This window comes from Lissotriton vulgaris, chromosome 7 (genome assembly GCF_964263255.1).
Source record: "Lissotriton vulgaris chromosome 7, aLisVul1.2, whole genome shotgun sequence".
NCBI classification, from domain to species: domain Eukaryota; kingdom Metazoa; phylum Chordata; class Amphibia; order Caudata; family Salamandridae; genus Lissotriton; species Lissotriton vulgaris.
In genome coordinates this window covers 623,323,559-623,338,554 of record NC_141695.1, presented here as the reverse complement: position 1 = coordinate 623,338,554, position 14,996 = coordinate 623,323,559, and the positions used below count along the sequence as shown (strand labels likewise).

General features: G+C 42.0%; 1 protein-coding gene across 1 annotated transcript in view; it reads left to right on the top strand.

The window, feature by feature from the left end:
• Positions 1-14,996, top strand: part of LOC147702154 (proton channel OTOP2-like) — a 198,243-nt gene that overhangs the window by 162,290 nt on the left and 20,957 nt on the right. The gene's annotated exons all lie outside the window — the stretch shown is intronic.

The following is a 14,996-nucleotide window of genomic DNA, read 5'->3' as shown; positions in this document are numbered from 1 at the left end:
TTCTCTTTAATATAGATGCGTTAGCGGAGAAGAATTAATATAACCCCAAATGACAATGGTTATCACAGGAGCCATATCAGCTCCCATATTATAGGTGTGAACCACACGAGATACAAACAATGCCTATAATTCAACATGGATTATAGGGGCCAGGAACTTTCCCAGAAAAAGACTGAAGTGCCCATGAACAATGGCCATAATATAGATGTGGGCTGCTATACTAACAATAAATGTCCATGATCAGCAGTGGTCGGTGGTGGGAGTAGCTGCCGAGCGGTGACGTGGGGAGGGGAAGGGGGAGGGGTAGGGTGGGGGTAGTAATCTATGGATTATGGAGGATTAGAGGTAAATAAACATATAAATAAATAAAACGAATTTTGTTGCGCGCACTGCATCCCCAAATGCGATGCAGTGCATGCAATGAAATTCGTTTTATTTATTTATATGTTTACTTACCTGTAATCCTTCGTAATCCATAGATTACTACTCCCAACCCTGCCCCTCCCCCTCCCCACGTCACCTCCCGGCAGCTACTCCCACCACCGACCGCTGCTGTCCATGATGCAGAAATAGATTGCAGGGCCAAGAAACGGGTCCGATAACACAGTGGTTGCTCCTACCTAATTTGAATTCAATGGAGTGGGAGTGCGGGATAAATCGTCCTAAACTGGATGTAATTGAGAAGATGTCTTAAGAAGTGACAGGACTGGAATGAGATGGAAAAGTAACTAGCGAACAACTATAAGATGTGTGGCCTATGAACTTGAGGGAGTGATGAACTTAAGGGAGTGCCCTAATAGGAATGGCCGAGTGTTATGTGTCTTTGAAAATATTCTTAGTAAATATAATGTTCTTAGGCAGAGTAAAAGAAAAATGATAATAATATATATATATATATATATATATATATATATATATATATATATATATATATATATATATATATATATATATATATTACCTACTGGTGAATGCCAGTAGGTAGTTATAATTAGAATCTAGTTTCCATAGGAAAAGCATTTTTTGATTTGCTAATAACGCTGGGGTCGTTTGACGAATCTCCCTGAAATTCTCCAAACAAAAAGTCTATCCAGGTCAGCTCCTATCTTGAAAGTTTGGGGGTGATTCGTCAAGCGGGGGCCTGAGAAAAAAGGGGGGTCCCAAAATGCATTTTCTCCATGTTAATTTCCATAGGAAATTTTGCGACGAGCTACAGCCCGAACTGCTGAACAGAATTACCTCAAATTTGGCAAAAAGGTAGAGCTTGGTTCAGAAAGCATTTTTTTTTTATGGTGTAAAACAGGTCAGTATTGTTTGAGAAATTAAAAAAATATGAGTAAAAAAATAAATTTCCCATAGGAAACTTTGTGCAAGGCTACAGCCGAAACTACTGAATGGCATTACCCCAAATTTGGCAGAAAGGTAGTGCTTGGATTTTTTTTTTAATTCTTTTTACTACAAGCAACATCAACAAGGCAGAATTCTTCCAGTTGACATACATATCCATTAAAACCAGCACAATTACAGTCCCAGTACAGTGTTTCATTGGTTATTAAAATATCATATTCGCAAACAGAATCCCACAAGTTGCAAACGCCACCCTTCCTAGAAATCATCTCCCAAACCTTCATCAGCCTGCTCCTCCGGTGGTTCACAAATATTACCCCTGAATGCAATCCAGGCCCCCCAGATCTTGCTCCATTTTTAGGGAAACCTCGATTGACAAATACCAATTTTTCTGCCACCATTGTTGCGTCAATATTTTTACACCATGAGGCGAGGGATGGCACTTCCATTGCCCCCCATTTCTGTGCAATATTTAGTTTAGCAATCATTATCCCCAGCGTGGCCCAATCCTGCCCAGGGAGTGTAAGGTCATTGGGTTCCCACATATTTAATAAGCATCTCCTGGGTTCTGGAGTTAATGACAGCCCCGTTGATTGTGATATCGTCCTCATTACTTTTGCCCAGTACTCTTGAATCTTCGGGCAGTGCCATATGGTATGGTAAAAGGTAACCTCCTCCCCGCATCGCTGCAGGCAGTATGGGTGTGATGTTTTATCTATTGTACACAGGGTGACTCTGGTATAATAGGCCCGATGTAGAATTTTAAGCTGTACCAAACGAAGGCGTGAAGGAATGCCCACCTCCCTGGGCGAAGCTAGTGCCTCCTGCCATGCTGTGTCGTCAATGTCACCCAGCTTCTGCAACCATTTTACCCTAAGGGTTGCAGTGGGATCTGGAAGATTGTTAATTAGTTTACGGTAAGTGAAGGACGTGGCCCTCTTATGCATGCATTCCATCAGTAATCTATCTTCGAGAGGCGAAGCCTCCGGGACCTCGGTACCTGGTGGCAAAGCTGCTGTCAGAGCATGTTTTATTTGCGTTTATCTAAATAGTTCTGCCAGCGCTAATTCATATTGCTGCTGAAGGCGTTCAAATGTTACTACTTCCCCTTTGTGCCACATGTCCCCCACCGTGTAAATGCCAATAGCGTCCCACTGAGCAAACCCCTTACTATTTCTAAGCCATCCCAGTTGTTTCGTATCCCAGAGGGGGGTGAGTTGGGTTATACCTTGCCAGCCCAGTCTAACCTGTGCAGCATGCCATATAGTAACTGTATGTTTCGCGGGTCCTATTAGCAGCTTGGCTTGTGTCTTGTCATAGATGGCAGACAACATATTCCCTGGTCCCAGTATCGATCTGCCTGCTTTAAATGCCGGGTCTGCCTGGGGGGTGTGTATCCACTGATTGACTTCTTTTAATTGCGCCGTCCAGCAATATAATTGTATATCCGGGAGCTCCATCCCTCCGTCGTACCACCCGCGAACCAACTTGGCTTGCGCAATGCATGCTGGGTTTTGTCCCCATAACAGGCTGGAGACCTGGGCCGCTATGGCTTTAAAATAGCTATGAGGCACTGGGAACGTCGTATTTTCCAGTGCATACACAAAACGAGATAGGGCCATCATCTTAAACAGCGCTGCCTTACCCAACAGCGTTAGCGGCAACGTCCCCCAATGTGTTGTATCCCGTTTAAGACGCTCCATCGGTGGCGACAATTTTTTTTTAAAGAAGTTGTATAGGGTTAGGTGTAATGTAGATAACTAAATATTTAAACCCATCGCTAGTGATCAAGACTGGGCAATCTTTGGGTAGCAGCGGTGGTGGGCCGTGTAGGACATAAAGTATTGATTTGGACCAGTTGATAGTATAACCTGACGCCCTCCCAAAGAGTTCACATATGTTCAGGAGGACCAATATGGAACGCCTTGGAAGTGCCATGTATAATAAGATGTCGTCTGCATATAGCGAGATGCGGCTTTCCCAGTCTCCCGTCCATCGGATACCCCTTATCATTGGCTCCCACCGAATCCACGTCGCCATTTGCTCAAGTACCAGTGCAAAAAGCAGCGGGGACAGGGGACAGCCTTGGCGGGTGCCCCGTGTCAGGGGAAAGTCATCGGAGATGTGCCCTTTAGCCGCTACATGAGCTACCGGTTTGGTGTATAAGAGACGGACCCATGCGCAGAATTTAGGGCCAACGTCCAAGTGCTGAAGCACCGCGAACAAGAATGGCCACTCGACCATATCAAATGCCATTTTTGCGTCCAGAGAGAGTATGACCGCCGGTTCCTGAAGGCATGGGATACGTGCCATCACGCCGTGCAGGCGCCTCAAGTTCAGTGCAGTATTCCTGCCTGACATGAAGCCGGACTGATCTGGATGGATCAGGGTCGTGAGTTGTGGTGTCAGTCTGATCGCCAGCAATTTGGCAGGAATTTTGGCCTCCGCGTTAATCAAAGATATTTGGCGATATGAAGTGCGCTCTTCAACTGGCTTTCCCGGCTTGGGTATTACCAATATTGTGGCCCTTCGCTGATCCAGCAGGAACTCGCCCTGCTCTAAACAGTCAGTGTACATGTGCAGTAGATGTGAGGCAATAGTCCCCGCCGTCTTCTTATAGAGCTCAACAGGGATGCCGTTAGGTCCTGTCGCTTTGCCCGATTGCAATGTCCTGATTGCCACCTGCAGCTCCTCTATCGTGAGGTCCGCCTCAAGTGTGAGGGCTGCATCAGGGGTGAGCCGGCTCATGTTGATATCTTTTATGTAGGACAATGCCTCTTCTACTGACATCCCGGAGGACGACGTATATACCTGTTTGAAATGTTGTGCCAGTGTGTGTACTATTAAGTGGGGGTCTGTTGTAATTTGTCCATCTTCTGTTTGAATCCTTGCTATCCACCTATTACACTGTTCCTTTTTTATCTAGCCACGCTAGAAGCTTCTCTGCTTTGTCCCCAGTTTCATATATCCTGTGCTGGGTGGCCGTCAATCGCGACCTGGTCAGGTCTTCAAGAAACAACCTATGCTGTTGCTGCGCAAGACACCATTTCTGGGATGCAGCCGGTGTTGGGTCTTCAGAATGTTGTACAACTAGTTCTAGATCATGCAGTTCCAGCTGGTTATCCCATTTGTGCCCTGCAACAGAGACATTGGCCTGTCCCCTGAGGACCGTTCTGCACGCTTACCATAACGTGGTTGGGGAATCGATTGACATAGCATTTTCTAGGAAGTAGTGTTTTGTCACGGAGGAGACAGCTTTTTTGATTTGTGGGACCTGTAAGTAGCCACGGAAGAAGAGGAAGGTACGTTTCCTAGTCGTGTGATGGAATGTGTATTAAATTACCAATAGGGAGTGGTCAGAGATACCTCTGGATCTTATCTCTATAGTGTCAATATTCTTTAAACAATCCGCTGAAGCAAGGAAGTAGTCTATCCTAGATAAACTATTGTGTACCCTACAGTAGAAGGTGAATTGTCGCGACGTGGGTTGATACCATCTCCACACATCAGCCAACCCAAGCGCTTCTATGAAACCCCCAAGGCGGGATACCCCGGCTGCAGGAGCCTTTGCAGGGTGCCGGTCCAGGGTACCATCCACAGTTGCATTAAAGTCCCCCCCAATTAACAGTGTCCCCTCTGGGAGATCGAGTAGGAACTCTCTAAGAGCTGGAAGCATTATTCTATGCAGTGCGGGAGTAATGTAGACGGAGACTATATTTATAGGATGTCCTTCCCATTGACCCATTAGGGCCGCAAAGCAACTGTGGTCATCCGTTTTTGTATTAAGCACTATCAATGGGGATTGCTTCTTAACCAAGATACCCACGCCCCTTGAGCCAGAGGAAAATTCTGAGTGTACTATAATTTTAAACCCCCATCTGCCCAACGCCTTGCATGCATTACCAGTAAGATGTGTTTCTTGCAATAGGGCCATGGTCGGGGACCTTTTTTTTAAATGGTGTAAATCCGTTCAGTATTTTCTGAGAAAAAAAGTTTCGATATCTGGGAGGAGCCTAAGTCTTGTGCTCGAGCTTCACTGTGATTGGCTGCCAACACTCCAAACCAGGAAGTCAGCCATCTTGTGACTCGGTAGAAGCGAGTCACCAGAAAACTGAGAAACAAAGATATGATGCAACACAAAAAGATGGAAAAAAAAGATGATGGACGGAATGTTGAACATTGTCAAACATTCACCCCCAGTCACAGATCTGGGTTTAATCCAGCGACGTACTAAGCGCGGGACCCACGTCTGGGCATACCCTTCCCACTTAGGGTGAAAATGCAACACAAAAAGATGCGGCAAACAAAGATATGAAAGAGAGAAGGGGCAGGGTAGAAACACCCTGACACCTTTGGCCTACTTAGGGGGTCCCAGAAGGACCCCCCCTCAGAAGTACCCCCAGGGCCAAAAAAAGCATTAAAAAACAATTGTTGCAAGTTCCTGCGAATTATTTTTATGAGGCCACTGGGTGGGCTAGGACCCGGAGGTATTTGTTAACAAACATAAAAGCGGGGGCTTGCTGTGGCCCCCGCAGTCCCGGGGAGTCACTTATGTTGGGAGGGGGGTTCACTAGGCTGTGGAAATTAAATTGGGAAAACAACAATGTGCCATATTGCGGCCTTACTTTAATATAATGCGGAATAATGTTTACTTATTATGCTGTGTTCACTTTCATCACGGATAGAGTCACTTTGTTACAGGACATTTATTAATATGTGGGAGGGCGTGTTCTGTTTGTGTACGCGGAACAATTAACATTTAATTGGCTGAGGTGTTTCAATAACAAGCTTAATGTTCATTGGCTGCGAACCGTCGAAAGTAGAACTGTTTCCTGCCATTTACTTCCCCACCGCAGAGTAGCAAGGACATCTAATTTGTTCACATGTTGTAAGGAGGAGCTTCCAGAGCTTAATGTTGATTGGTTGCGAACTATTGAAAGTAGAAGTGTTGCTAGGTATTCCCTTCTCCTCCGCAGAGTAGGAGAGACATCTGATTGGCTGAGGTGTTCCAAGGAGGACTTTTCCAAGCTTAATGTTGATTGGCTGTAAACCATTGAAAGTCGAAGTGTTGTCAGCGATTCCTTCCCCCTCCGTACTAAGTACTAAGGACATCTCATTGGGTAACCTGTTCCAAGCGGGACCTTACCAAGCTTAATGCTCATTGGCTGTGAAGCATTAAAAGTAGAAGTGTTGGCAGCCATTCCCTCCTCCTCTGCGGAACAACACAGGCCTTTTATTGGCTAAAGTGTTCTGAGTAAAAGTTTGCTCCTTATTGGGAATGGTTCACTGTTGGGAGGGTAGGAACACCATTAACTGTGCACAGTGGTCAGGTGGTGGAGAGGGATTGTGAAGGTAAAAATTGTTTTTACATATTTTAAGGACCATTTATATAATTGCCGTGGGGTGTGCAAATCATGGCGGAAAAATCAGAGAGTGTCTTGTGGTCTTCTTTTTATCAAGTTTGCGGGTGGGATACTTCCCAGGAGCACTATTTACTTATAATGTGGTGTTTACTTTTCTGACGGGGTGGTGTGGTTGCGCTGCAAAAATTTCAGTCTAGGTTTCAAACAGTTTTTATTTAGTAATTACAAATGAACTTTCTTCGGAAACTGACACTGTATATATCAAAGAGGTGACAAATAAAAATGGAATTTCATAAAATATCAGTTAAGCGTGGCCACACCCTCCTTTATTCTGCTTTGGTTTGTAAAAGTGTTTTCCCATATTCTGGATAATATAAGAGGCCTCAGTTACTTTTAGATAAAGTAGAAAAGAAGTGCTACAACAAACACTCCTGCACTACATTATCTGAGGTCAGAAGAACAAGTAAAAAACACTTAAACACAAATGACTTCATATTAGATACAAATGTATGTATTATCATTTTTCAAATTTGTATTCTGTAGAATTCAGGAACGTTCTGTCGTAGTCCTTAGTGGTAGCACACTGTTCCGTTAGGATAGTACTATTATCATATACAGTACTGGTCCTATATATTCTATAGGGAGAATATGAACAGCAACTGAGAAAAGTAGAAATTAGAAAATAGCATTCAGAAATGTAGGGTTCATCAAATATTTAAAGTAACAAAGTATGTATGAAAGCCTAATGTTTTTAGACTGCAATTTCGTAAAATATGCTCACTGCAAAAAATATCTGATCAAGTAAGATATAAAGGTTAGTAAGCTGTATTTCAGATGGCGCTGACAAATCTCCAATTCCTCTTCTGTAACAATAGGACAGTCTACTACAATATAACGATTGACACAATTGTTACAGCAAAAAGAAAAGGAAAATAAAGTTATGAATAGAAAGGAAGATCAATAATTAAATACTTTTGAGCTGTGATTATTTTTAGAGCTTCTTTTCTCCGGGATGTCGAAAAGTTTGATCTTCGTGGCGACGGGTCATAAACTCCTCTTAGATCATTATGACTGTGAAAATTACAATATACATATTCACAGTATGGGGGTCATTAGGATGGCGGGTGGACTTTGCCCGCCCACCATCCTGTCGGGGATTGGGACAGCCCGCCATAAGGGCGGGAGTCCCGTAGGTGGTATTAGGATGCGGCCACCACAGTGGCGGGCGCATCCTGCATTTATAACATTGTGGCGGGCGGTGCTCTCTGCACCGCCCGCCACAATGCCATAAATGAATGTATGCATTTGCTTACACAATGCGGCAGGCACCGCGCTGTGCCTACCGCATTGTATATGCAAATGCAGGGGGATACCACAGGTACCCCCTGTGCGCCCCCCCACCCCTCCTTCAATTTGGGGGGCCGCAGGGGGCCCCCAAAGTGAAGACTGCACATTGTAAAATCCCCATCATAATATGGCTGGCGGTATCTGATAGACACCGCCACCATCTTATTCCTTTTTCGCCCCGGCCGCAAGGCGACCGGGCGGAAAAGGTCCCCCCGCCATACTAATATGGCGGGGAGGGAAAGGAGTGAGGATGTCGGGCGGATTGCCCCCGCCAGGCTGGCATCCTAATGGGCCCCTATGTGTTCAAAAGGGGGTACAGACAATAGACCAGAAGCTGGTGAGAATAGATTGAATGACAATATTATAATATACATATTGACAGTATGTGATCCCCAGGGGAAAACAGATTAACAACTGGAAGCTGGTGAAGTTAATTATAAATCTTTAAGATTTGCCCCAACGGGTCACAAACACCTCTGAGATCAAGTAGAGTGTCAATATTATAATATGCAAAGTCACAGTATATGAGCTCAAAGGAGCCAGAAAAGGAGCAATGTTTGCTGTTTCTGAAAGCAAGCTGCTGACATTACTAAAAAAATAGCAAAAACATGCAATAACACTTTTTTCTAGATATAGATGTTTAAATATTGACAAATAGCTACGTATTAGAAATATCTACTATGCCATAATCAAAGAACTTACAACTTCGGAATATGTTTTGTTGCCGCAAAACAAGAATCCAACGCTAGAAAAGGGAACCTGCATCACAGAATGGACACGGATAAATAACTCGCAAAAACAAAACTAATCGAACAACAGGTGTCGTTTAATAACTTTTTGGTTATTGAGTAGTCTATGGAAGGAAGATGCGGCTCATTTAGATGTCACGTTTTACAGTTTACACGTGCTCATGTTTTAACTGTTTAACTTGTGCACGTGTTGGAAAAAGTTACAAACTGTGAAGCTGTAAAGGTTTCGATTTCCATCGTAACACGTATAAGGTCCTTAATATGTACATACGTTGGAGAGTTTAAAAAGTGTTACCCAGCAACCTGTGTCATTTGCCTTTCATGATAAAAAACATCTGAATAGAAGACATAAAAAAAATATCGTTCAGAAGAGAAGAAAAAAAAACTTGCTAATATTTGTCATCAGTATGCTGTTAGATTTAAAAAATGCCAGCATTTGTAAAGCGTAGAGCTACCCACGTAAAGGTGTGCCGGCGCTCGGGGTGTTGGGAAGATTAAGCAAGGTGTTACCCAGAGTGAGATAGTGGTGGGCTAACATGCTGCTGGAGCCGGGAATTGAACTGTGAACGCTGTTGTTCGAAGTCAGGTATTATAGGTGCTGCGTCACACTTTTACTACACTTATATGTTAATTACGGCTAATTAAGTTGTAAACATTGTTAAATTATAAGTAGGGCTCCTTGTTTTCCGTTTTTACTGATTTTACAGATAAATACAGACAGAAAAGTATTTATTTTCCTCTCTGTATTTATTTTAAAATGTGGATAAAAACAGAGATTGGGTTATTTTTTGAACGATTCTAAATGCTGTCAATCACGACTAACAGGCCAATAAGTCTGTCGTTCTAAAAGTAAAAGGGTTAAAACAATAAAATAATTTTAGTAAAGAGCCTTAAAGAGCAATATATATGCAAGTATAAGAAAACATGCACATTTTAATATCAAGGTTGTGCATATTTTATCATCTGAGAGTGTTTATATGACTGAAAATGGTCACTTCTTCAGGCATGAGTGCATATTTATCAGCCAAATAAATGTGGAAATATACTCATTTCAGATTCATTTTTTCACAAAACCCAAAATATATATGGATAACTACAAATACAAATATTAAAAAAAATATGGATAAATACAGACGTAAATCCCCAAAAAATAAATACCATAAAACCGGGAGCCATAATTATAAGTTATAAAAGACTACTATTAAGTTAGTTTTCACTATAACAAGCATACACGTCTTTTTAAAATTTACTTAAAAAGCATTATAGGTTATTGGGACATTGTAGTTAGAAATGGGCAAATAAAAAACCTTTGAAATTCCCAGAAAAAAAACATAGGTTTTACAGAAGTTATAGTTAGAAATTTGCATTTAAAAAAACCTTTGAAATTCACTGAAAAAAACATAGGTTTCAGGAGCATTATAGTTAGCTGGACATTTCACTCGTATAAAACCATAGAAATGTCACTGTTATAGTTAGTTCAGCTAACTATAACTCGCGCCCCGCAATGCACTGCTCATGAAGTCACATATTAGATCATTAATGGCATGGTCAGTGACATCACTGATGACATCACTGATGACATCTCAAATGAGTTTTAGGTCAAACGGAATAAAAACACTAGCACTCTGCAAGTATGTTGACTCTTTTCTGTGGATAATATGGAGGGCGGGTGAAAATATTTGCACCGAAGTTAGCAGACCTCTGAGACCTCGTGTCTGTCCCTGATTAGGTTTCCGAGGGCATCCGCTAACAACACAGGAGTCAGATATATATATATATATATCAAATTGAAAACGAATAAAGCTAAATTTGATTTGATATATATAAATATAATTATAAAAACACGATTGAGTACCATGGAAAATGCCCAGTGCTCAAATCCCAGATCACTGGTACCCCTCAAGTACATATAGATGAATATAAACCAATGTCCAAAATCTGAGAAAATCAACTTTTCAATTGATGCTCCAGATAATCATTTATTATTCGCATGATATCAATTCCAGCTTCAGGCGAGGGCATCCACTAACAACACAGGAGTAAGATAGATAGATAGATAGATAGATAGATAGATAGATAGATAGATAGATAGATAGATAGATAGATAGATAGATAGATAGATAGATAGATAGATAGATAGATAGATAGATAGATAGATAGATAGATAGATAGATAGATAGATAGATAGATAGATAGATAGATAGATAGATGGATAGATGGATGGATGGATGGATGGATGGATGGATGGATGGATGGATGGATGGATGGATGGATGGATGGATGGATGGATGGATGGATGGATGGATGGATGGATGGATGGATGGATGGATGGATGGATGGATGGATAGATAGATAGATAGATAGATAGATAGATAGATAGATAGATAGATAGATAGATAGATAGATAGATAGATAGATAGATAGATAGATTGTTTAAATAGATAGATTGATTAGTTTGCTAATAGACCTTTGCAAATGAAGGGGTAGATTTATTAATATGTCACACAGTGCAGTGCAGCAACCAAAATCGCTGCACTGCATAGCAGGAGAGAGCCATATCTACTAAGAGAAGCTGCTGCCGTTCTCTTCTAATGCGCTGGCACATATTCTGGCTGCATTGCACCACACACACATTTTTGCACCATAGTTGATGGATGTGTACTTATTGCCTATCCTGGGTTTTTACTGGAAGGGTACCTTTACAATAGAATATACTTTGCTTGGGTATAGTTCAAAACTTTTCCCACTTTGTATGTGTGCTGTGAGGTGCAGCACACACAGTGGGAAATGTTTGGAGATAAACAATCTATTCTCCTTCGCTGCACTTCTATCAAAGAGGGATATGTTTTTGGGGGACAAAGCCCGGTTTATAAATGTTAGGAGATAGGGTTTTGCATTGAAACTTTAAATACCATGAGGCATCCTTACAAGGCCCCTGCACCACCAGAGCGTCACAATTTTTTTACGCTCTGATGGCGCACGATGGTGAGTCATATTTACAAGGCAACACAAAGCCACCCAGCGTTTCTTTTAAACGTTTGAAAAAATGACCCCCTTTCACTCATTACTCTGAGTGAAAGGGGCATTCTATGGGTGTTGCTGTGGGTGTTCCCATGCAACACACATGGATTCTGATGCACTCCCAGATTTACAAGGTTTTTGGAAACCTAGAAATGCATCAGATTCTAACGGCTCTCCAGTTAGTCGTGCAACAAGAAGAAATACCTTTATTTTGCCTCATTTCTTGCTCTTTCTATGTGTGCATAGAAGGTGAAAAAAAAAGCCATCAATGATTGTTTTTGTGCAGGAAAGTGTCACTCCCTGCACAAAAACAATCATCCCTGCAACGCAGGCACCCTTGCACTAAGATGGCTTTCTGCGTTGTGTCATTTTCTAGTAAATATTCCCCCATGGCTGGTAGTGTGAAAAAACCTATATGCCACTCATTGGATGCCTCTTTAACGCACAGTAGCGCGGACTAGTACATAGAACTACTTTGTATACTTTTAGGCAAAGTTCCATCACAAATAAAGTTTTGCAATAAAAAGTAATAAATTAACACTTTGCACTGGTTTTTGTCACTTTTGGTGACTTTGCGATTGTGCAAAGAGATGATAAATCCTGCTGAAATGTTTATTCATCAGATTTCACTAACAATGTAGTTGGGAAACACCCCAGGTTTTCTGTGTAGGCTGTGAGAGAGAACTAAAGAATATTTTTGGCCTGCTTAACAAAAGGAAATCTATACACTGAGATCACCACGTGTGTACGTTTCTGATTACATCTCTGCATTAATCTCTGCATCGATGCGTTATAGCAATTCTAGGTAAAAATGTACACCTAGTAGTACATGTATCTACTCATTTACATGAAAGGTTAAGGACACATACAACTCAAAATATGATTTTAAGGTTACTAATAGTAACTTTACTTGCATATTTTAGGTGGAGATCACCCAACATTTGTTCAACATAGTGTAGATGCTGATCTACACCTCTGCTACACAGAACAACTACATGAAAAGAAAAGGAAAATAGCCATCACTTGATACAAATCACAGACCCCTTACATACATTTCACTGGAAGCACTTAAATACAGTTCACATCTTGGGCTCTGCTTCTTATCTTTGTGATGCAAGACAACTTGGGCGAGACATCAACTATAGCTTCCATGGCCCAGACCGTGCCACTCAGGAGGAAGTTCACTATCTTTTGCTCTGCCTCGAGTTCTGTGGCACCCCAACTTGCTCTTGACAATCTACTGCAGAGGAAAGTAGAAGACTCTGGAATGCATTACTTTGCAAACTCATATGCACAAATGATCATGTGGTCAAATTCACATTAGTGCCTAATGTATTGACTCCCATTGGTACCTTTGATTCTCTCCTGTCTAGTCAATCACAGGTCTCTAACCCCGAAAGAGGTGCAAGCTGGTTCACCAAAGGGAATGAATTATTAAAATTGATCACAATACAATCTCTCTGTGACCCTTTCAAGGACGCACCCACCCATCCCACCCTGCTAGCCATAATTATTTGGTTTGCTAAATGTGCCCTCCCCCCAACCAAAGCCCATTACATGTCGATTTAACCAATGGAGTGCCTTATCTATCAGCTGGACTGTAGTTTCCATTTGGCCCTCCCTTCAAATGGGAATTTTTTTTGAAAACAGTACTAATAGTATTGCTGCCAGGGGAAGATGAAGGGAGGAATGCACTTTATTTCGAAATTGACTTTGGTTAACTGTCTTACCTTCATGCCCCCCTTGAGTTGTTTGAACATTGTTAGAGGTGGAAGACCCGGAAGGAAGTTGGGCCCTACTTATTTCCTGACGGTCAGCATGATGGAAATTATTGCTATCAGTGTTAGGGATAGGTTCCTTATGGGGACCACCCAAGGGCTGATATTGGTGCTGATGCATTACAGCGCCCCCGTTGTTTGCAGCCCCCCCGAGAAACCCCATGCATGTGAACCTGGTGGGGGTCAAGTCTAGCTGTTTCGCTCTCTATTCCCGCAGGTGTCACCTGCGACTGTCCCTCTACAGCATTCAGCTGAGATTTTTTTGCACAGGAATGAGGTACTTTGAAGCCAGCCCCATACCCATCTATGTAACTATATAATGATTTTCAAGTCTTGTACGCAAACAAAGCGGCTTCACATACTTAAGCCATATCATGCTGAAGAATACTTTCGACCCTACAAGACTAAGAGGCCAGGCTTTCCCTCAGCCTCCCACCCCAAACTTACATCTCCCACACCTCAAACATCTACACTGGCTCCCAATCTACAAACAAGCACTCTTCAAACTACTCTTACTCATACAAAGCCATACACAACATTGGCCCCATTAAGCTCAAGAACTGCATTAAGTTCTAAAAACCTAACAGACACCTTCACTCAGCCAGGCTCATATTCACACACATCCTCGCATACGCAGACCCAGATATGGTGGTCTTGCCTTTTCCTTCCTTGCTTTTAAATTCTGGGACCACCTACCCCTCTAGAGCCGTCTCTTCAGTCCTTGAATACCCCACGTAACTGGCGTCCTCGCTCTTCACCTAGTCTTGTCCCTAGCTTAGCCTATAGAGCTGTTGTATCAGCACCAGTATAACCTCCAGGATCATCTACTATAAAAATACAAATAGCTATACAAATGCACATAACATAACATAAAACATAACATCCAAAATAACATAGCATAACATGAAACATAAAATAAAAAAACATATAACATACAATATAATAAAACATGTTGCATAACATACCTGTGATATCTAGTAATGATATGCATTTCTTCAGGTAGTGTTATTCTCACATGAGGGCATGTTGAATGTAGAGATGTTCCAGCTTGTGATGTCAGGTTATGTGATTCCATGGGGTCAGTTGCTTCCGGACCTGGAGGTTACATGGCCTAAAGATGGGATGCTCTCTAATAAAGAACCTACTAAATCTACACCAGGATTACCTCTTTATTACAATACCCTTTTGATAACAGACAAAATGTAGGCCTTACTTAGAGGTGTACATAATTGGAGCATAAGAAAGTGGCATGATAAACAGTTTTATCCCCATGGAAAAGTTGGTAACTACAGGCGTATTTGTTTTGCACAAGACAACTAAATGACCTACGTGTGATTTCCAATCTATCCGAGTCATTTACATGGCATGTGCTGACTGCATTTAATTAGCGT